This window comes from Globicephala melas, chromosome 5 (genome assembly GCF_963455315.2).
Source record: "Globicephala melas chromosome 5, mGloMel1.2, whole genome shotgun sequence".
Classification (NCBI taxonomy): domain Eukaryota; kingdom Metazoa; phylum Chordata; class Mammalia; order Artiodactyla; family Delphinidae; genus Globicephala; species Globicephala melas.
Window position 1 is genome coordinate 52,487,521 of NC_083318.1, and position 24,300 is coordinate 52,511,820.

A 24,300-nucleotide genomic window follows, 5' to 3' on the forward strand; every position below is an offset into this window, starting at 1 on the left:
TTTGTCTTTTACAAAGAATTTTTACTGAGAGGAAAATGAGTAATTCTTTACTAATACTGTGATTGTTGTCTCTTCACCACCATATGTATACAGTTAATCTTTCATGTGTTTGTGGTATGTAGTCCCACTGTTACTTGTGGTTGCTAGTAGTGGTAATTCTAGGCTTCATATTACCCACTTAACCATCAAAAATCTTTAAAGTTTTTGTGTTCATAACATTTTATTTGAGTGATGTAGTCAAAACCATTTCTTAATTATTGGAAACCTTGGAAACCTAATTTTGTACTGTTTGCTTGCTACTGGATGTTTTCTTGGGGTAGTGGAAGTGAATCAGCCCAGGGAGAATGCTGAGTTCATAAAGTTACATCGGGTTCAAAATTCTTTATCTTTTAGGTAATGAAGGAAAACATGTTGGGAAGATAGATGTTTAAATCATGGATATATAAGTGTAATAGAAATACTTTGGTGCAGCCTGTAATTTTTATCAGTCTACCTTATGTTAAGATCCTCTTGACATGTCAGCAGTTAAATTATTAATGGAATTTAGTTATTAAACCTAAGACAAAACTGCTTTATATTAAATTCTGGTCTATAATGACAGTGAATCAAGTTTCAAGGTGAAGTCAGCTGCCTGTTAACCAAGTTCAACCAGGTATTTTATGTCCAATACAACAGTGTCTACTCTCCAAAAAGATGGTTTCTTTGGTTGGAGACGGTATTTGATACATTGTTTACAAAATATATTTCTCCATAATATTTGCTACTTCAACTTAAAAAAAAAAATCTCTTTTTAGGGTAGTACTTGGGCATCTGTTTGTTTTGTTTTAATGCCACAGAGGATTCTTGATGCACAGCCAGATTTGGGAACTCCTTTCTCTTTGGAAGAGTTTATAGCTAGGTGGTTAAGAGCTTAGATTCTGCGGCCAGCTGATCTGTGTTTCAAATCTGGCACTACTTTTTTTGTTTTGACAGGTTGAAAGAATGATCTGGAAAAAAAATAAACTTGTGTATTAAAAATATAATACCGTAATTATATATTGCATTATATGTGTGTGTTTATATGTATATATACACACACATATATAAAAATAAATTCCATACACATTTAGTGTAGGATTGAGCATGCAAGAAGCCAGTGTTAGATTAACAGTGATGATTATTTTTATTTATTTATTTTTTAATTTATTTTATTTTATTTATTTTTGGCTGCGTTAGGTCTTTGTTGCTGCCTGCGGGCTTTCTCTAGTTGCGACGAGTGACTCTTCGTTGTGGTGCACGAGCTTCTCATTGCAGTGGCTTCTCTTGTTGCAGAGCACGGGCTCTAGGCGCATGGGCTTCAGTAGTTGTGGCTTGTGGGCTCTAGAGCACAGGCTCAGTAGTTGTGGCACACGGGCTTAGTTGCTCCGCAGCATGTGGGATCTTCCTGGACCAGGGCTCGAACCCATGTCCCTCACATTGGCAGGTGGATTCCCAACCACTGCGCCACCGGGGAAGCCTGATGATGATTATTAAATGCCAGATCAGGAACCTCTTTTCTGCGGGGTGAGATGCTATTACATTATTTATTTTCTTGAATCTTATACTTTCTTCTATGATCTTCCTAGAGTTAAATAAACAATCACTCTTTGACTAATGTTTTCAATTGTTTGAGCTTTTTTCTCATCAGTGAAAGAAGGTGGCCACTGGAGACTGGTAATTTATCTCTGGTCCTCTTATCCTGCTAGGTCGATTTGTGTGTCCTTTAAAGCTGTGTTTTTCAAATTGCAGGTTTCAGCCCATTCACTAGTGGGTCAAGAACTCGATTTAGTTGGTTAAGAACTCGATTTAGTGGGGGTTATGATCAGCATTAAGACATGTATTGTAATAGAAAATAAAATCAGTGCAGTGAATGTAGAAAAGAGCATTTTTTAAAAAAACTTGTTTCATTTTTTTAAAAAAGCTGAAATAAACAAGATATATGCACATTTATGTGTATGTTGCTTGGATCGTTTTGGTTCCACTCAGTGTATGCCTCCCATAGTCACAGATGTCCCTGAGATGTGGTATTAGGTTTATATTGTTTTTCCTTGCTGAGAAAAAGCGACCAGGATAGGTTCCAGTCTGTGGCTTCTAATGGTATGCCATATTCTCTATATCATCTTCAAGGATCTTCCTACCATGCTTTGCGTTACAGGAGAATATCTAAGGAGCAGGGAGAAAAGGGGAACATAATAGCAGCAGCTGATGAGTGGCATTAACTAAGGATATTTTATCAAGTAGAGTAATCTAGTAAACTGCCCCTTGGCATGCATTCTGTTAATGTGTTAATCAACTCATAGATCAGTGGTTTTCAAACTGCCAGTGGTAGCCCATTCTGGAGTCAATTCAATAAGTTGCTATCCTCCCCTACTCCCCCCCACCCTGCAAATTATATGAAGCAGAAAAAAACAGGATAGGAAATGCCATGAATGGATCATATGGTATAGTTCTGTAAAACTCTTGTTTTGAGGGTATTTATGTGTACTGTATTGCAGACCTAAGTTCTGTTAATGATCATCTGGGAAACTGTATGGCACTCAGTCTTATAAATCCATATTGCCAAACTGACCTCAGCCAGAGAAGACTTCAGATATCTGAAACAGGATTGTTAGCTCAGTAGTTTTCTCTCTGACAGTAGGAAACAGTTAGCTATGAAACCTTGTTTTTTGTTGTGTTATTTGGGGTGTGTGTATGTGTGTGTGTTTTCTTGCTTGCTTGCCCTCGTAAATATTTAAAGGCTCATAGGTAAGAAATTTATAATATTTCCTAGTTGTGAAGGAATTTACTTTCTTTGCATTGATGAAAATGACCCATGCAATTAAAAAGTACCAAAAAACTGATGATACATACTAAAATCCACCCACTTCATTTTCCCATTCCTTGTATCTTAGGACTTTTTCATATACCAGGTACTTTTACTTCAGAAGGTAAATATAAAAGTTTAATGTTGCCAAAAAATTAACCTTAAATTAGATACGTCACAAATATTTAAGGTAGTCAAATGTTAGAACTTCTGTTTTTGTGAGAATTTTGATAATATTTAAAATTTTATTTTTCTTGGATTAGTGCCTCTGCCTATTCCAGTATCCTCATAACAGCAGATAGTTGCTTTACAGATATATTGAAGATGATCACAGAGTTTCTGGTGAATATTTTTTAAAAAGTAAAGCTTCAGAGTAGTACAGTATCAGCATATTCATGTTTTAAGATTGTGTTTGAAATACAGTTTCCTCCTTCCTAGAAAACAATACGAGAATGAAGATTTCTGGTAAATTGTTTCACAACAATGGAATTTGTACATTAGTTTTCTACACTCGGGAGTTGAACAATGGATAAAAATCTTTGCCAAAATAAGAGGCCAAAAGATAATAAGTACAATTCATGTTTCTCTGCAAGTTCTTGGAAATTGAGTCAAAAACATATATGTTCCTGCTCTGAATTGGGTATGATGTATTAAACCTAGAAATTATCTTTTGGAATTACAGAAGATAGGTAAAGAAACCCCACCTCCCTTCCGCCCCGTGGGTTAACTGCCTTCACGTTGGTGGCTTGTCTTTGCGTCAGTGCGTAAAGACATACTGTTGCTAGTGATGCGGGCAGGGAACAAGAACCTGTGGATTCAGAGAATGGGAGAGTTGAATCCCTTTTTTCTATTACTGTTTCCCCAAGTGTCCCCCCACCCCCACCCCAACCTGGTCTTCTTCCAGACTGTCCAACCTTTTCTCCTCTTATCAGTAGCATTGCTTAACTTTTCATCATTATTTCAGTCATATTTACTTCCAACGTCATCACTTTCTGCCTCATGCTGCTTATCCTGTTGAGTGCAAGGTTTCATGTTGTCACTTTGTGGCATTTGTTTGTGCACAACTGTGTTCCTTTTACTTTGGTTATCATAACGCACAAGAGCAGCTTGTCATCTTTTTCTTTCAAAGATTTTTCCTCCTAAAGTGTAGTTTTTTTTTTATTTTAAAAAATATTTATTGATTTATTTGGCTGTGCCGGGTCTTAGTTGTGGTAGGCAGGATCTTAGTTGTTGCAAGTGGGATCTTTTGTTAGTTGCAGCATGCGGGATCTTTAGTTGCGGCACATGGGATCTAGTTCCCTGACCAGGGATTGAACCTGGGCCCCCTGCACTGGAAGCACGGAGTCTTAGCCACTGGACCACCAGGGAAGTCCCTGAAGTGTAGTTTAGGAAGAAACTAAACTACCTTCTAGTTTAATTGGCCAAGAACTGAGAGAACTGACCGGAGGCAGCACCCCAACCGCAGGTCTAGGATTAGAAGAAAGAGCATGTTATAAATTACTGGGTCAGCTGTTAGATATCGCTCCAGTATACTTTTGGTTACTGAAAACAAGTCAAAAACACTCTCTAAGAATGAAGGTTAGATTCTTGGAGAGTATTTAAAAAGATGTTTTCGGGCTTCCTTGGTGGCGCATGGTTGAGAGTCCGCCTGACGATGCAGGGGACACGGGTTCGTGCCCTGGTCCAGGAAGATCCCACATGCTGCGGAGAGGCTGGGTCCGTGAGCCATGGCCGCTGAGCCTGCGCGTCCGGAGCCTGTGCTCTGCAACGGGAGAGGCCACAACAGTGAGAGCCCCGCGTACCCGCGTACCACAGAAAAACAATAAAAAAATTGCCTGCGTGAAATTGCTGAAGACTTACACCTGGTGTATGTAAGTTTTCCTAGCAATTAGTTTTAGACTCAACAAAATTACATGAAAGAACATAAACTTCTAAGGACCTCTTTTCGGCTGTATTGTTTGTAGCCCCATTTAGATCTTGATACCACTTCCTAATAGAATCTGCCAACAACATGGATTATCACTTTTTTGAAGTGTCAGCATACCACATTAAACTACATTGCTGTTGTAGTGCGAGTAACAGTAATTACCTATAGCATGGTGTCTTTGCAGGGCATTCTTTATGGGAAAAGTAGACAGTTTCATTAGGGTGAGGAAGTTAATCATCGTTTTAACTCTTTGGACTTGGTAAAATAGTTAATTCCTTTTTCTCTTATAAAATTTGTGAAGTTAGTATGAACTCGTTTGGTGGACCATTTATAATTTTTTCCTCCACTGTAGAAAATAACTTAGACATTTCAGATCAGTTTGTTCATAATCATTTGTTAATTCAAAATAGTTGGTCTAAATAATATTATAGTTTAAGAGCTACGATTTCATGACTGTTTTGTTATCCTTTTAGCAAGATGACTTGCTATTATTATGGTTCATTCGCTTAGTGAGCACACACTGTGTACAGAATTGCATTTGAAAACTTAATATTTTATGCAGTTGAGTCAATTTTAATTATGAACAATACATGCTTATAGTGTTGGGCATATTTCTCTAATGTACACTAATGCCATTAAAACAAATTTGTCCAGCATAAAAGTTACAGCCTAAAAAAATCCCCTGTGCATCTTCAGTTTATTATGGAAACAGGTTGGCATTTTCTTCGTTACTGGGATACTTATAATTCTTTAAAGGCTCTAGATTTGACTAATTCCTAGAGCTGTTAACACAGTCAGATTTTCCTGGTTTATTTAAATGTGGCATCGTTCCGTTTTCCCTAGTTGGATTACTACAGCGTTTCATCCTTGAGAATCAGCAGTTCTGGTTTGCTGAGAAATAGTTTACAAGTTAAGAAGTGATTTTTCTGAAACATTTAAATAAATTTTCATATGATAGGTGGTTTGTTTAATGGATAAAAGCAAATAGAAGTTAAAATTGGGGAAAAAACAATTATTTTGCGAAGGCAAAGTAAAGTGGTTTAAAGACTAGGCTATGGCTTCCTTATATATTTATATGTAATCTTCAATCCTAGTATGGTCAGTGTGTAATCAGAAACAGAGGAAAGTCCTACCTTGTGACTTTAAGCTTCAGTTTTCCCTTCTAAGTTTGAAATAATGCCTATCAGAATTGTTAATGAGAGTTAAATGAGAGCATATATAAGTGGATATATTCTGTTTGTTTTTATGTGCTTGTCTGTTTTACTGCATGAGGCCAGTTTAGGATGCTATGGATATACAAGTTGTAATAAGAGCTTCATCTAACCTTATGGAATCAGGGAGTGGAGATATAGAAGATAATTTGGGAATGCAGCTGATAGCATTTGTCAGTGAATTGCTTGTGATGGAAGGCAAGAATGAGGGGAAGAGGTCAATAATACTAGTACTGTAGAGAAGAGAGACCATAGTGTCTTTAGGGAACATGCATGTGTAGAAGTTGGTTAGAAAGGAATGTTAAGAATTAGCTGCTGCAATGGAGCAACTCATCTTTTTTTTTTTTTTTTTTTTTTTTCCGGTGCGCGGGCCTCTCACTGTTGTGGGGCCCCTCCCGTTGCGGAACACAGGCTCCGGACGCGCAGGCTCAGCGGCCATGGTTCACGGGCCCAGCCGCTCCGCGGCATGTGGGATCTTCCTGGACCGGGGCACGAACCCGTGTCCCCTGCATCGGCAGGCGGACTCTCAACCACTGCGCTACCAGGGAAGCCCGAGCAGCTCATCTTTAAAGAAAAACTGTGCCCTCATATTTTCTAGTTAGACAGCTGATGTTAGGGGCAGTTGACTAGCCAGTTAACTAGTAAATTTGTAACACAACAGCTTTACATAATTTGAACTCATAGCACAGCAAAATACCAAGTAAATATATAGCATGAATGGCCCAAACTGTGACAGTTAAGTCTACACCTGCTAAGAGTATAGACTTGTTTTCCTCATTGCTGCTATCAAATCCCAAGGCTTTTGCCTCCTGTTCTAGTGTTTTACTACTATAATTTACTCATGGTCTATACTTTTAATCACTTTATGGTGATTCTCAATTCAGAATCTTTCTTTTGCCTGTGCCAAGCCAAGGATCCTCAGATGGTTGTTGAAGTATTAGGCTGCCTATTGTACCACCCAAGGCAAAGCAGTTTGCTGCCAGATTTTGTACCATCAACCTCCGTGCCCGTGTTGTGTATTCCCCTTGCAGAGCCCCATGGCCCCTCCTTGTGAGGCTTGCCTGAGCAGATGCTAGCTGCTGGGCCTGCCTTTTTGGTCCTAGCAGTGTATGAAAGCATGACAGGTTAATGGCTCAGATAAGGTTTGGCAGAAAAGCCATTCTTTAAGCTTTGAATTGTGGTTAAGACCACTTCTTCAGAGTGGTTTTTGGCTTTACCACAAAAATTAGGTTTGATTGTTATAACATGACGTGATAACAGAAAGTTAAGTTACGGTTCAAAAGAAATGTATTGTTTTGGGTATAAACACTCAAGCAGAAAGGCATTTCCTTATTCATGCAGTGGTGTTATAAAAAACATTCTGGAAATCTTTTCTTCCCTATTCTGAATATACGAATTTTGACCACTTTATTATTTTTGTTTATTGAATAGTCTCCCTTCACTGTCCTATTTTGCATGTTTTAAAATGATAATTGCCATCTTTTATTTTTTTCCCTTAGGGACAGGCTTCTTTGAAAAGGTTTAACTCCTTGTAAACCAGAATCGTAGTCTTTCCTTTATGAATTAGACCTTATTTTGGTTACACATCCATAAATGTTCTGGTCTGTGTTATTTAAAAGGGAAATAGGGGCTTCCCTGGTGGCGCAGTGGCTGAGAGTCCGCCTGCCGATGCAGGGGACACGGGTTCGTGCCCCAGTCCGGAAGGATCCCACATGCCGCGGAGCGGCTGGGCTGGTGAGCCATGGCCGCTGAGCCTGCGCGTCCGGAGCCTGTGCTGCGCAACGGGAGGGGCCACTACGGTGAGAGGCCTGCGTACAGCAAAAAAAATTATAATAAAAGGCAGATGCACTGCAGAATTCAAATATTTTAGAATACCAAACTGTATCCTAGAGGTTTGGCTATTTAAGAAATTGGCCAAAAAATGGTTTGATAGAGATTGGGCTGGTACTGTCTTTATAATTTTTAGAAAATTGAATTTTCTACGTATTCTTGGTCCTTTTCAACTCAGAAAAAAAAATGTACTTTGTGAAATTATGATTGATAGGGTAGACACTATCACATGAACAATATAACATATTGTCTTTGTGCAGGGAATACGAAAGAGTAATCATCAAAAATTTGCCCTACAGATATGCGTGAACATGTGTGTCTGTTTATGCAATAGCTAAGGTATGCTCCCACAGCAGATGTCTTTAGACTGCCTCAATTATATGCATTTATAGCTTTAGAAAATATTTTTTCACTTTCTAGTAATCAAAGAAAAAATTATCCTTTACAATTATAAAATTTAGTCAGTAGCGGAAGTATTGGGAGTGTAATGAAAGGTTTCCTTTCAGGTTTTTTGTTGACCCCTCACTGAAGCAAAACGGGTCTATACTATAGCATAGAAACGTTTAGGGTCAGTTAGTACATTTAATAATCTTTTCATAATTTTTATATTCATACCTCTGCATATGTTAGTATCCAGAATTGAAGTGTAATTAAATTCTATCTTACTGCAGACTACATGGAAAATCATGGACATTATACTCTAGTTACATTTTTTTTTGAATATTTATTTTTTTATACAGTAGGTTCTTATTAGTCATCCATTTTATATACATCAGTGTATACATGCCAATCCCAATCTCCCAGTTCATCACACCACCACCCCCAACCCCCTGCTTTCCCCCCTTGGTGTCCATACGTTTGTTCTCTACATCTGTGTCTCTGTTTCTGCCCTGCAAACTGGTTCATCTGTACCATTTTTCTAGGTTCCACATATATGCGTTAATATATGATATTTGTTTTCTTCTTCCTGACTTCACTCTGTATGACAGTCTCTAGATGCATCCAGTCTCTACAAATGACCCAATTTCGTTCCTTTTTATGGCTGAGTTATATTCTATTGTATATATGTACCACATCTTGTTCATCCATTCATCTGTCAATGGGCATTTATGTTGCTTCCATGACCTGGCTATTGTAAATAGTGCTGCAATGAACATTGGGGTGCATGTGTCTTTTTGAATTATGGTTTTCTCTGGGTATATGCCTAGTAGTGGGATTGGTGGGTGATATGGTAATTCTGTTTTTAGTTTTTTAAGGAACCTCCATACTGCTCTCCATAGTGGCTGTATCAATTTACATTCTCACCAACACTGCAAGAGGGTTCCCTTTTCTCCACACCCTCTCCAGCATTTGTTGTTTGTAGATTTTCTGATGATGCCTATTCTAACTGTTGTGAGGTGATACCTCATTGTACTTTTGATTTGCATTTCTCTAATAATTAGTGATGTCGAGCAGCTTTTCATGTGCTTCTTGGCTATCTGTATGTCTTCTTTGGAGAAATGTCTATTTAGGTCTTCTGCCCATTTTTTGATTGGGTTGTTTGTTTTTTTAATATTGAGCTGCATGAGCTGTTCGTATATTTTGGAGATTAACCCTTTGTCTGTTGATTCGTTTGCCAATATTTTCTCCCATTCTGAGGGTTGTCTTTTCGTCTTGTTTGTAGTTTCCTTTGCTTTGCAAAAGCTTTTAAGTTTCCTTAGGTCCCATTTGTTTATTTTTATTTCCATTACTCTAGGAGGTGGATCAAAAAAGATCTTGCTGTTATTTAAGTCAAAGAGTGTTCTTCCTATGTTTTTCTCTAAGACTTTTATAGTGTCTGGTCTTGCATTTAGGTCTCTAATCCATTTTGAGTTTGTTTTTGTGTATGGTGTTAGGGAGTGTTCTAATTTCATTCTTTTACATGTAGCTCTCCAGTTTTCCCAGCACCACTTATTGAAGAGACTGTCTTTTCTCCATTATATATCCTTGCCTCCTTTGTCATAGATTAGTTGACCATAGGTGCATAGATTTATCTCTGGGCTTTCTATCCTGATCCATTGATCTATATTTGTTTTTGTGCCAGTACCATATTGTCTTGATTACAGTAGCTTTGTAGTATAGTCTGATGTCAGGGAGTCTGATTCCTCCAGCTCCCTTTTTTTCCCTCAAGACTGCTTTGGCTATTTGGGGTCTTTTGTGTCTCCATACAAATTTTAAGAATTTTTTGTTCTAGTTCTGTAAAAAATGCCATTGGTGATTTGATAGGGATTGCATTGAATCTGTAGATTGCTTTGAGTAGTATAGTCATTTTCACAATATTGATTCTTCCAATCCAAGAACATGGTATATTTCTCCATCTGTTGGTATCATCTTTCATTTCTTTCAACAGTGTCTTATAGTTTTCTGCCTACAGGTCTTTTGCCTCCTTAGGTAGATTTATTCCTAGGTATTTTATTCTTTTTGTTGCAATGGTAAATGGGAGTGTTTCCTTCATTTCTCTTTCAGATTTTTCATCATTAGTGTATAGGAATGCAAGAGATTTCTGTGCATTAATTTTGTATCCTGCAGCTTTACCAAATTCATTGATTAGCTCTAGTAGTTTTCTGGTAGCATCTTTAGGATTCTCTGTATAGTATCATGTCATCTGCAATCAGTGACAGTTTTACTTCTCCTTTTCCAATTTGTATTCCTTTTATTTCTTTTTCTTCTCTGATTGCCGTGGCTAGGACTTCCAAAACTGTGTTGAATAATAGTGGCGAGGGTGGACGTCCTTGTCTTGTTCCTGATCTTAGAGGAAATGCTTTCAGTTTTTCACCATTGAGAATGATGTTTGCTGTGGATTTGTCGTATATGACCTTTATTATGTTGAGTTGGGAGTTTTCCTCCCTCTGCAGTTTTTTGGAAGAGTTTGAGAAGGATGGGTGTTAGCCCTTCTCTAAATGTTTGATAGAATTCACCTGTGAAGCCATCTGTTCCTGGACTTCTGTTTGTTGGGAAGATTTTTTTTTTTTTTTTTCCGGTATGCGGGCCTCTCACTGTTGTGGCCTCTCCCGTTGCGGAGCACAGGCTCCGGACGCGCAGGCTCAGCGGCCATGGCTCACGGGCCCAGCCGCTCCGCGGCATGGGGGATCCTTCCGGACTGGGGCACGAACCCGTGTCCCCTGCATCGGCAGGTGGACTCTCAACCACTGCGCCACCAGGGAAGCCCTGTTGGAAGATTTCTAATCACAGTTTCAATTTCATTACTTGTGATTGGTCTGTTCATATTTTCTCTTTCTTCCTCGTTCAGTCTTGGAAGGTTGTACCTTTCTAAGAATTTGTTGATTTCTTCCAGGTTGTCCATTTTATTGGCATATAATTGTTTGTAGTAATCTCTTAAAATCCTTTGTATTTATGCAGTATCAGTTGTGATTTCTTCTTTCATTTCTAATTTTATTGATTTGAGTCCTCTCCCTCTTTTTCTTGATGAGTCTGGCTAATGGTTTATCAATTTTGTTTATCTTCTCAAAGAACCAGCTTTTGGTTTTATTGATCTTTGCTATTGTTTTCTTTGTTTCTGTTTCATTTATTTCTGCTCTGATCTTTATGATTTCTTTCCTTCTGCTAACTTTGGGTTTTGATTGTTCTTCTTTCTCTAGTTCCTTTAAGTGTAACGTTATATTGTTTATTTGAGATTTTTCTTGTTTCTTGAGGTAGGCTTCTATAGCTATAAGCTTCCCTCTTAGACCTGCTTTTGCTGCATCCCATAGGTTTTGGATCGTCGTGTTTTCATTGTCATTTGTCTCTAGGTATTTTTTGATTTCCTCTTGGATTTCTTCAGTTATTTAGTAACGTATTGTTTAGCCTCCTTGTGTTTGCGTTTTTTACGGTTTTTTCCCCTGTAATTGATTTCTAATCTCATAGTGTTGTGGTCAAAAAAGACGCTTGATATGATTTCAGTTTTCTTAAATTTACTGAGGCTTGATTTGTGACCCAAGACGTGATCTTTCCTGGAGAATGCTCCGTGCGCACTTGAGAAGAAAGTGTAATCTGTGGTTTTTGGATAGAATGTTCTATAAATATCAATTAAATCTATCTGGTCTGTTGTTGCATTTAAAGCTTGTGTTTCCTTATTAATTTTCTGTTTGGATGATCTGTCCATTGGTATAAGTGAGGTGTTATGGTCCCCCACTATTGTGTTACTGTCCATTTCCTCTTTTAGAGCTGTTAGCAGTTGCCTTATGTGTTGAGGTGCTCCTATGTTGGGTGCATATATATTTATAATTGTTATATCTTCTTCTTGGATTGATCCCTCGATCATTGTGTAGTGTCCTTCCTTGTCTCTTGTAACATTCTTTATTTTAAAGTCTATTTTATCTGATATGAGTATTGCTACTCCAGCTTTCTTTTGATTTCTTTTTGCATGGAATATATTTTTCCATCCCCTCACTTTCAGTCTGTATGTGTCCCTAGGTCTGAAGTGGGTCTCTTGTAGACAGCATATATATGGGTCTTGTTTTTGTATCCATTCAGCAAGCCTTTGTCTTTTGGTTGGAGCATTTAATCCATTCACGTTTAAGGTAATTATCTATATGTATGTTCCTATTACCATTTTCTTAATTGTTTTGGGTTTGTTTTTGTAGGTCCTTTTCTTCTCTTGTGTTTCCCACTTAGAGAAGTTCCTTTAGCATTTGTTGTAGAGCTGGTTTGTTGGTGCTGAATTCTCTTAGCTTTTGCTTGTCTGTAAAGCTTTTGATTTCTCCATCGGCTCTGAATGAGATCCTTGCCGGGTAGAGTAATCTTGGTTGTAGGTTCTTCCTTTTCATCACTTTAAATATGTCATGCCACTCCCTTCTGGTTTGTAGAGTTTCTGCTGAGAAATCAGGTGTTAACGTTATGGAAGTTCCCTTGTATGTTATTTGTCGTTTTTCCCTTGCTGCTTTCAATAATTTTTCTTTGTCTTTAATTTTTGCCAATTTGATTACTGTGTGTCTCGGCATGTTTCTTCTTGGGTTTATCCTGTATGGGAGTCTGCACTTCCTGGACTTGGGTGGCTGTTTCCTTTCCCATGTTAGGGAAGTTTTCGACTATAATCTCTTCAAATATTTTCTCGGGTCCTTTCTCTCTCTCTTCCCTTCTTGTACCCCTATAATGTGAATGTTGTTGTGTTTAATGTCCCAGAGGTCTCTTAGGCTGTCTTTATTTCTTTTAATTCTTTTTTCTTTATTCTGTTCTGCAGCAGTTAATTCCACCATCTGTCTTCCAGGTCACTTATCCGTTCTTCTGCCTCAGTTATTCTGCTATTGATTCCTTCTAGTGTATTTTTCATTTCAGTTATTGTATTGTTCATCTCTGTTTGTTTGTTCTTTAATTCTTCTAGACCTTTGTTAAACATTTCTTGCATCTTCTCGATCTTTGCCTCCATTCTTTTTCTGAGGTCCTGGATCATCTTCACTATCATTATTCTGAATTCTTTTTCTGGAAGGTTTCCTATCTCCACTTCATTTAGTTGTTTTTCTGGGGTTTTATCTTCTTCCTTCATCTGGTACATAGCCCTCTGCCTTTTCATCTTGTCTATCTTTCTGTGAATGTGGTTTTTGTTCCACAGGCTGCAGGATTGTAGTTCTTGCTTCTGCTATCTGCTCTGTGGTGGACGAGGCTATCTCTCTAGTTACATTTTAAACCAAATTTATCATTGTGTCAATTTGGGCAAGGTGGTTTCTAAGCTGATCTTGTAATGCGGATAATAGCACCTACCTTAATAAGATTGACGTGTGTGTGTGAAGTGAGATATGCATGCACAGTGCATAGCCTGATCCTGCTGTTGTAGTGTATTCTGTCTGCATAGGGATCATGTTTATTATTTGCTGTTGTACATTCCAAGTGTCTACTACAGTGCCTAACATACAGTAGGCACTTTAATATGTTAAATGTTAATGAAAGAACAAAGGAGTGAGACTGTAGGAAAACAATTAATTATGCCACTCTCTCTATCCTTCTTCTTCATCTTGGTTTTAGTTGAGGGAGGCATAGGAAGCCAGTTTAAAAATTAACAAATAGGAAGATTCTAATCCTAGTACACATTCAACCTTTTTCTGTGACACTGCATAATTAGTGATTTTTTTTTTTTTTAAGTGCCTACTCTGGAATAGGTTTGCCCCAACAGAGGACCATAGTTGATCCTGATTTTTTGCCTACTAATTAGGAGAGGAGATTGTAAATTCTGATCTGCAGTTTGGATGGAGAGAAGAAGACCAATTTTGTCAGGACTTATACCCTTATACTAACCTTTCTTGATATGAAATACATACATTCGGGAATGGTATAGCCGAGGACTAGAAATCACTGGCTTCTAAATTTTGATGTTAAAATACAATTTGAAGACAATAGGAATAAAGTCTAGGAAAGAACTTTTTTTCAAAACCATCCATTCATTCAAGAAACTTAGATATTTATATATCTAGAAATATATTTATCAATTAAAGTAATATACCTACAGAAAAGCAAAGCACACAAATCATAAATGTACAATAAAGTAAATTTTCACAAAGTGAATATACATGGGTGACCATCGCACAGATGAAGTTACAGAATATTACTAGCTCTTCAGGGACCCTTCTTATAGCTCCTCCTAGTGTCTGTACCTCCCTCTCAAAGGTAACCTGTATTCTTGTGAGTACAGTAGATTAGTTTTGCTTTTTTTGTTTTGAATTTCATATAAATAGAACCATACAATTCTTGTACCTTTTTGAATCTGACTTGTTTTGCTAGTAATCAACATTATTGCATATGTAATGATAATTTGTTCACTTTCATTACTGAATAGCACTCTATTGTATGATTATTCTATAATTTATTTGATCCTTTGACAGTGGTCATTTGAGTTTCTGATTGTGGTTATTATGTCTGATGATGCTGTGGACATTGTTGTAGATGTCTTTTGGTACCCATGTATACACATTTGGGGGGGTATAGCGTTCTTACTACTTTTGAACATGTGCAGTAATAATCTCAAGTCAACAAGCATGTATTTTAAACTGTTGTCAATGGTTTATCAGTATCACTATATTCTCAGGTGTACTTTCATTAAGGAAAAGTCTTGGGCCTTCATGTACCACCTCATTGCATGATGTTGCTTCTGAGGCTATTCCATTCCACAGGCTGAATCAATTAATTTAGAGAGAGGTCCACTGGACCTAACTTTTACAGGGAAATATTTTTTCTACTCATACTTTCCGTGTGATGGGAGCTAAGTAGTACAATGCCTGGTTTCTCTCTACCAAGTTTAATCCTTTGATTCCTCAACAGTTACTTGGAAATTTTTATTTCTAGGGTGTTAGGAATCAATATAGAGCCCAGCTTTAAAATTGCAAAGTCTTTTGACTTAGTAGCTTTCTTTTTTAACTGAAAATCACCTATTTTTCCATAGTTTGTTTATTCCATGGAGTCAAGAACTTACTTTGAGAGGTCTCCTGAAATGTAACTTATTCATCTTCCTTATATCCTTCCCCACTAAAAATCTCTTTGGCCCTTTCTGCTATAGTCAAGCTTCCCTACCAGAAACCATTGATGGTCACTTCTTGGGGATCTGATCTCTCAGTGCCAAACACCTGTCCTGAACAGTGGTTAGCATATAGGTAACTGGATCCCTTCCTAGATAAATGAACTACACACTAAATGTTGCATACCTTTTCAAGAATAGGACCCAAGGAGAACAGGTGAAGAAATCCTATTATGGATAGTTATTATCTATGGCTTTCTAAATTTCATTTTAGATAAGGGCATAAGGGGGGAAAAAGCCCCATTTACTTTTATTGGCTTTTTTTTCCTTCCTTTTTTTTTAAAAGTCTCACTAGGATTGGAAAGAGCATTTCAAAAGATGAGAGAAAATTAATAACTTCTGATTAATATCAGATTTCTTTCTTCCTGCAAAGAATTTTCAAATGACTTCAGAGAACTGACACCCTTAACATATTTGGCAGAAGTTTTGTGGAGAAAAAAGATCTTCACTGCTTATAATTTGAGGTGGGAGTGAGAAGTAATGGGGGGGTGCAATGACAAAAACTATGTGATTTCATCTCATGTACAAGCTGCTTTCCATGATCACTTGGCATTTTCCATGGGAGATGTTCAGCCCCAAACAGTCTTCGATGGATTGTTTGCATGCTTTCTGGGCTGCGCTACCTTGGGAGGTGTAGATTCTAGGACAGATTTCTCTCTTTCCTTTTGTATCTTTGCCTTGATGGTAGTAGAAACCATTTTTATATATGTACATATACTCCTCATGGTTTTCTTTTGTTTGTTGTGGCACCCACTTGTTTGTTTTTTTCTAAGTTACTGGACAGCTGCCGCCACCTAACCAGGCAGTAACATAGGATACCCCTCAAAGCTGAGCTATTATCCCTCACTAAGCCATAGTTTAAGCAAAACTAAATGTACTACTTGAGCGGCAGAATATATATAAAACATAAAATTTACCATTTTAAACATTTTTAAGTGTGCAGTTCAGTTGCATTAAGTACGTTCATATTATTGCACAACCACCATCACCATCCATCTCCAAAACTTTTTTATCGTCCCAAACTGTACCCATTAGACAATAACTCTCCATGCTCCCTTACCCTCACCCCTGGCATCAGTCCGTGGCAACCACCATTCTACTGAATTTGAATACTCTAGGTCCCTCATATAAGTGGAATCATAGGATATTTGTCCTTTTGTGTGTGTCTTATTTTATTTAGCACAATGTATTCAAGGTTCATCCATATTGTACGTAGCGTATGTCAGAATTTTTTTTAAGGTGGAATAATATTTAATTGTATGTGTATACCACATCTGTCCATCCATCGGTGGGCATTTGGGTTATTTCCACCTTTTGCCTATTGTGAATAATGCTGCTCTGAACATTGGTGTACAAGTATCTATTTGAAATTCTGCTTTTACTTCTTTTGGGTATATACCCAGAAGTGGAATTGGTAGATCATGTAGTAATTGTACATTTAATTTTGGAGATATTGCCATACTGCTTTCCACAGTGGCTGCACCATTTTATATTTCCACCAGCAACATACAAGGGTTCAGATTTTCCCACATCCTCACCAACACTTGTTATTTTTTGTTTTTTTTGATAATAGGCATCCTGATGGGTGTGAAGTGGTATCATTACGGTTTTGATTTGCATTTCCCTAATGATTAGTAACGTTGAGCTTCTTTTATGTGCTTATAGGCTATTTGTATATCTTCTTGGAGATACATATCTTCTTATCTCTTCAAGTCCTTTGCCTATTTGTAAATCAGATGTTGTTGAGTTATAGTTCTTTATGTATTCTGGATATTAATCTCTTTGTGAGATGTATGATTATATATATTTTAAAGCAATATGTATTGCTTTATATGTATTTTTGTATATTTTGTATATTTTATTTGAAAATATTTTGTATATTTTATATATGTATATTTGTTTTGTATATTTTATTTTAAAATATTTTGTATATTTTATATATGTATATTTGTTTTGAAGGGCCTATTTCAGTTTTACCATGTTTCTTAGGGTAAATATTCAGTAATCCACTCTTGAAGCAGTAGTGGTGTTTTGTCTAGTGCTTACTCAGGGCCTAGAACTCTTTTTGGTGCTGTACACTTACGAACTTTTAAAATTCTTGCAAGAATCCTACATGGACATACTTTCATCTGTGTTTTCAGTTGAGAAAAATGAGACACAGAGAGTTTAAGTAACTTCCACTAGTTTGCTTTAAAGGTGGAATGTGAGCTTAAGCAATCTAGCTCCTGAGTCCACGCCCTTACCGCAATATGTGGCTGCCTGTCCCATGACTTGCATTGGTGAGAAACTGTGTGTGTGCTCTCATCAGATGACGCTTCTCACCTCTTAAACACTTGTCTTAAAAGGCAGTGCATAAGATCAAGTGAGGTGTCTGAAGAAGTTCTTAGCAAAAATTAAACAGACGGTTAAGATTGGAGCCTCTTTAAAATTCTTTATGTTGCGTTATGTTTTCCTTTTTTGGAAGTATGTTTTCCATAAAGGTGTGTTCTTTATTTGGGTCTGGAATACTTTTTTCTAAAATGTTTCCCCTAGTGAAATTTGCTTACTGAGACCATTTTGGGGGTAAATTTTTTTTTTAACATCTTTATTGGCGTATAATAGCTTTACAATGGTGTGTTAGTTTCTGCTTTATAACAAAGTGAATCAGTTATACATATACATATGTCCCCATGGGGGTAAATTTTTAACTTACATGTTTTTCTCTGTTTCTATTTTAAGCCATCTGTATTCTAGACTTGGTGTATGAGTGGTTTTAACTGATGTCTAGATACTGAAATTTTATTTTGCTGTTTACCTAAGCCAAACTTAATTAGTAATGAATAAAACATCTGTCAAATTGTATAACACATTCTAGAGCAAAATGGAATTTTTGCTGCTGCCCACCATTATCACTAATACTGGGCGTAGCAGGGTGTATGTATTTGTGTGTTGTTTTATATATGCACTTGGGGAAAGGGGATGAAAATGTAGATCTCATTTCCTCATTCAAAATTAATGTTACTCGGAATTCCCTGGTGGTCCAGTGGTAAGGACTCCTTCCTTCCACTGCAGGGTGCACAGGTTCGATCCTTGGTCGGGGAACTAAGATCCCGCATGCCGCACGGCATGGCCGGGGGTGGGTGGGGTGGGGGGAAGAAAAAGATCAATGCTACTAATTGGATAGCTTTCCCCCCCTTTTCTTTCTCTCTTTTTTCTCTCCTTGTGTGTGTGTGGCGGGGGGGGGGGGCGGGCACGACTGGGAGGTGCTATGTGTAACCAGCAGTCTATTCCTAATTGTACACATGGATTTAAAAAATTTTTTGTTAATAGAAATGATGCTTTTTTAAAATAAATTGGCTGCTTTGGGTCTTCATTGCTGCACACAGGCTTTCTCTAGTTGCGGTGAGTCGGTGCTACTCTTTGTTGCGGTGCAGGGGCTTCTCCTTGCAGTGGCTTCTCTTGTTGAGGAGCACGGGCTCTAGGAACGCGGACTTCAGTCGTTGCGGCATGCGGGCTCAGTAGTTGTGGCTTGCGGGCTCTAGAGTGCAGGCTCAGTAGTTGTGGTGCATGGGCTTATTTGCTCCGCAGCATGTGGGATCTTCCCAGACCAGGGCTCGAACCCCGTGTCCTCTGCATTGGCAGGTGGATTCTTAACCACTGCGCCACCAGGGCAGCCCCAAATGATGTTTTATTGAATATCTTCGTATACAAATTTTTGCATAGTCACAGTTTATGTGTACCTATATAATAAATTTCCAGAATAGAAATGGCTAGGAATTCAAGGAAATGCACATCTTGAATTATAATAGACACTGCCAAATGTCTTCCCAAAAGATTTTACAAATTTAAACTCCCATCAGTGCATGAGAATTCCTGTTTCTCTACTTGTACGTCAACAACGGGTATTATCAAACTTTAAATCTACAGCAACGATTCTTTTTTTTTAATATAAATTTACTTATTTATTTATTTTTGGCTGCGTTGGGTCTTTGTTGCTGCACGTGGGCTTTTTCTAGTTACAGCGAGCAGGGGCTACTCTTCCTTGCAGTGCGCTTCTCATTGTGGTGGTTTCTCTTGTTGCGGAGCACAGGCTCTAGGCGCGTGGGCTTCAGTAGTTGTGGCTGGCACGTGGGCTCAGTAGTTGTGGTGCACGGCCTTAGTTGCTCCGCGGCATGTGGGATCTTCCCAGACCAGGGATTGAACCCGTATCCCCTGCATGGGCAGGTGGACTCTTAACCACTGCACCACCAGGGAAGTCCTAACAATTCTTAAATGATTGTCGTAAGAACATAAGAGCTATGCCAGGAAGCTGGCCATAGAGTGTCTTATGTGTCAACTTCATTGAATGTTTTTTGATAGGTTTGTCACCACCAGGTTCTGTGGCAATTAGGATCAGGCCAGCAACTTGATCAGGAGATTAGTGCTTCTCTGATTGTGGCCTTTTTTGTTTTGATATAATTTCAGTTTACAGAAGAATTGCAAGAATATTACAGAGAAGTTCAGCCAGATACGTCAGTCATTAACATTTTACCACATTTGCATCATCCTTTTGTGTATCTACACATGCACGCACACACACACACATGCATGCACATATATACTTATTTTCCCTGAACCCTTTGAAGGTAATTAGGCATCATGCCCTTTTCTCCCTAAACACTACAGTGTTTCTAAAAAATAAGGACATTCTCTTATTGAACCCCTGTACAGCTGTCAAAACCAGAAATTAAAATTGATATCCTATTTTCTAATCTACCGTTTTATGCAGATTTTGTTACTTGTCTAAATAATGTCCTTTTATAGCAGAGTAGATTCTGGATAGTCTGTTGTATTCAGTGATCATGTATCTTTAGTCCCTTCTAATCTGGGCCAGTTTCTCAGTTTTTTGCTTGTTTTTCACAACCTTGATGCTCTGAAAAGTATAGTCTACTTACTTTGTTGACTATTCCACAATTTAGGTATATTATGTTTCCTCATGTTTAGATTCAAGTTCTGTGTTTTTTTTTGTCAGTGATATCACAGAAGTAATATTGTGCTCTTATGCATCACGTTAGGAGGCATTTGATGTCAATTTGTCCTATTCAGTCTCTTGACATGAAATTGGAGTACTTTGCTCAGTGTCTCATTGCTCCCTCTTGTTGAGCCATAGGTTTTAAGACATATACTTTTCATATAAGATCTTTATATGTGATGTTAATGGATGCCAGTGTTCTCATAACTCAGTTGTGCTAACTGGGTGGTGAGGCTTATGGCTGTTGCAGATTTAATTGGGGGAAATCCCTCCTCAGGTATGGCTTTTAGAAAAGACATCTTTACCCTAACCTGGTAATAATAATATTGGAGATACCTAAAAAGCCAGATGCTGAGAATAGCTGGAAATGATGGTCCCAGTCACTCATTCTTTGTATCTTTCCACTCTTCCTGATTCTTTACACAAACTGCTGACAGACTGTTAAAGTTTGTTGTTGTTGTGGTTTTAATTGAAAAAGAAAAGGTAGGATAAAGGGACTTTAAAAATTAAGGAAGCAGTGCTTTTCAAATGTTCTCTACCCAGTATACTAGTAAGAAGGGGAGCATGTTCTCCACCTGATGGGGTCAACTGCAAGTGTGGCATGTCTTTGAAGTCTACCCCATAGGATACTTGTTCTAATAGAAACATGCTTAATAAATGTGATGGTTTCAGAGACTACATCATGCCTTGATTGTCTTTGTTACAGTATCCAAGACCACTAGTTACACCCTGACAGGTTTTGAGCATTATTGCCATTAAATATGGTTCTTAAAGTAAGAGTAGTTTCAAAGCTAGAAGTTGAAATGCGACAAAGGGTGACATGTCTTGCTCAAAGTTATGTGACTTAATACGTAGGCTGTTTTCTGCCATAGGTATAGAATGAATAAGCTTTTAGAAGTAAAAATAAGTTACATATTTACTTTAAATATATTTTTTAGATTAGTCTAATATTAATCTTTTAAATCATATTCAATAAGTACAATATTTAAGTTGTTTCTTACATTTTTGTTTTATAAACTATATAGATAATATCTTTGAACATATGCCATTGTCCATTTGTCTTAGTAGCATGTAAGTTCCATAAGGACATGGATTTTGTGTTTCTTTTGTTCACTGATGTATACCAAGTACCTGTATTTTGTACATACTAGGTGAATGAATGAATCTAGAGACAAAGACAGTATGTTATGTGTAGTCCTTTCTAACTAGCATCTTCTATTTTTGTGAGTAAATTACTAAACAGCTTCCTAGTACCACTTGCTTTGTTTTTCGTATTATATTTTAGCATAGATTATAGTGATAGTGTATATCACCTATTTGTTTCTTTCTCCTGGTGGAATGATCAGGTATGGATTCTTGAGTATATGAATCAGGTTTCCTAATTTTCCCATCAAATGTTGTTTAATTTCAGTATCTTGAATCATGTTTCAAGAATTCTAGTACTTTTTTGAACTGTATACTGTTTACAGCAGATTTGGTGCAGAGTTTGGCTTAATTATGAGTTTGAATTGTTCATGCTTTCTTTTCTACATTTTTCCTGCAAATTCCACACCAGTGTGTCTTGAGTTAATTTATTGTAATATCGTTTCTGCATGAAGCAAAAAATTTGTGAAATACAAAAAAATAGAGGAAATTACTTTTAGTTCTACACCCAAGGGCAGAATAGTTTCCCACACTACTTGAGCTTGCTTTTCCATCTAGCTCTATGTTTTTAAACTCGGAAGTTCTGATATCGTTACTAGACAGTAGTCTAGCAGTGTAATTACTAAGTTGTTCTATATTCAAAAAGGTTTTTTCTTATCCTTCCACACCTGCCTTTTGCTTTTTGACTTGGTTTTTCTCGTGTAAAGCATCTGTTAGCTAGAAAAGGTGTTTTTCCCACATTACTTGAGCTTGCTTTTCCATCCAGCTCTATGTTTTTAAACTTGGAAGTTCTAATATTGTTACTAGACAGTATTCTAGCAGTGTAATTACTAAGTTGTTCTATATTCAAAAAAGTTGTTTCTTATCCTTCCACACCCGCCTTTTTTTTTTTTTTTTTTTTTTGCGGTACGCAGGCCTCTCACTGTTGTGGCCTCTCCCGTTGCGGAGCACAGGCTCCGGACGCGCAGGCTCAGTAGCCTTGGCTCACGGGCCCAGCCGCTCCGTGGCATGTGGGATCTTCCCGGACCGGGGCACGAACCCATGTCCCCTGCATCGGCAGGTGGACTCTCAACCACTGCGCCACCAGGGAAGCCCCCGCCTTTTGATTTTTGACTTGGTTTTTCTCACGTGAGTCATCTGTTAGCTAGAAAAGGTGTTAAGATGGTGAAGTTTTGATATTATCATGTTTGTCCTCAATACATTTGTAGTCATATACTTCCTTAACAGATTGGTTAATATAGAAGGAAATGTATCTGTTGTGGGGAAAACAATATTACATCTCCACCATGAGCAAAAAAGAAGTGAAAGAAGTGTGTAAAGTGTATGCAGGTTTTTTACTTATTTGAAAATTCAAATGGATTGGAGGATATGTGGGAATCTTAATACTATTTATAGGTAGGAAGTGCTATGTTTAGTGATTGATGGCAAAATTAAAAAAATCCTCACACTGCCAGGTATATGAAAATAGATTTAGCTATAATAATATTCTCCCTAGCTCTTTCTATTTTGAATAAAAGATCATTGTTATCTTAGAAAGGGAAAGCTAGTGAAATTAAAGTCAAATGAGTTTGCTAGCCTAAAATTATACTTACAACATAGATACTTTGGGCAGTGTAAGTTTTCTTGAGCCATAGTATTATATGAGCATTACTAATGATGGCACATAGATTTTTTTTTTTTTCCCCCAATTTATGTTTGGCTGCATTGCGTCTTTGTTGCTGCGCACGACCTTTCTCTAGTTGTGGTGAGTGGGGACTACTCTTCGTTGTGGTGTGTGGGCTTCTCGTTGCGGTGGCTTCTCTTGTTGCGGAGCACAGGCTCTACGCACGTGGACTTCAGTAGTTGTGGCACGTGGGCTCAGTAGTTGTGGCTCGCGGGCTCTAGAGCACAGGCTCAGTAGTTGTGGCACACAGGCTTAGTTGCTCCGCGGCATATGGGATCTTACCGGACCAGGGCTGGAACCCATGTCCCCTGCGTTGGCAGGCGGATTCTTAACCACTGCACCACCAGGGAAATCCAGCACATAGGTTTTTGTGTTTTGTTCACCAATCCCAATATGAGGGAGAAGCATACATAATAGAAGAAAAGGGTAATCACCTTTATATAAGCTAACCTTTGCTTGTTACTTAAAAAAAGTCCAGAATTTCAACTTTTTTCTTTTAAATATATAACAGGGTTGATGATCACATTTAATCAAAACTATGCTTTATATAGTGTGCAAAAAATTTGAGAAACCTACTCATGCAAATGAGATATTGACAACCTATAATATCAAAAAGAGAAATTGGATAACAGTGATTCTTTGTTACAATGAGGAATTAAGTCAGTACTTCATAAAATCAAAGGTGTTCCTAGGGTACTTAAGGTTTTAGATTTTTTTGTTTTTGCATTGTTAAATATAGTGGGCACCTATTATGAAAGTGTTTTACGGAAGAGTGGCCTAAACTTGTTTGATCCAATTTATTTCTGGTTTTCAGTTGTCAACACGTCAATAGATATCTTGTTTTAAAAATAGATTACAAGGGATTTCCCTGGTGGCTCCGTGGTTAAGAATCCACCTGCCAATGCAGGGCACACGGGTTCGAGCCCTGGCCCCAGAAAATCCCATGTACCATGGAGCAACTAAGCCAGTGCACCACAACTACTGAGCCTGTGCTTTAGAGCCCACGAGTCACAACTACTGAAGCCCGTGCACCTAGAGCCCGAGCTCCGCAACAAGAGAAGCCACTGCAATGAGAGACCTGCACACCACAATGAAGGGTAGCCCCTGCTCGCCGCAACTACAGAAAGCCCGCACGCAGCAACGAAGACCCAAAGCAGCCAAAGATAAATAAATAAATAAAATTTCAAAAAATAGAT

General features: G+C 37.9%; 1 protein-coding gene and 1 non-coding gene across 7 annotated transcripts in view; one reads left to right on the plus strand and one right to left on the minus strand.

Annotated features, from left to right (window-relative positions):
- The window catches only part of LOC115839923 (recombining binding protein suppressor of hairless), a 231,606-nt gene that overhangs the window by 157,717 nt on the left and 49,589 nt on the right, over positions 1 to 24,300 (plus strand). The gene's annotated exons all lie outside the window — the stretch shown is intronic.
- TRNAW-CCA (transfer RNA tryptophan (anticodon CCA)) lies at positions 4,117 to 4,189 on the minus strand. The gene has a single exon. It is a non-coding gene; the product is annotated as a tRNA-Trp (tRNA).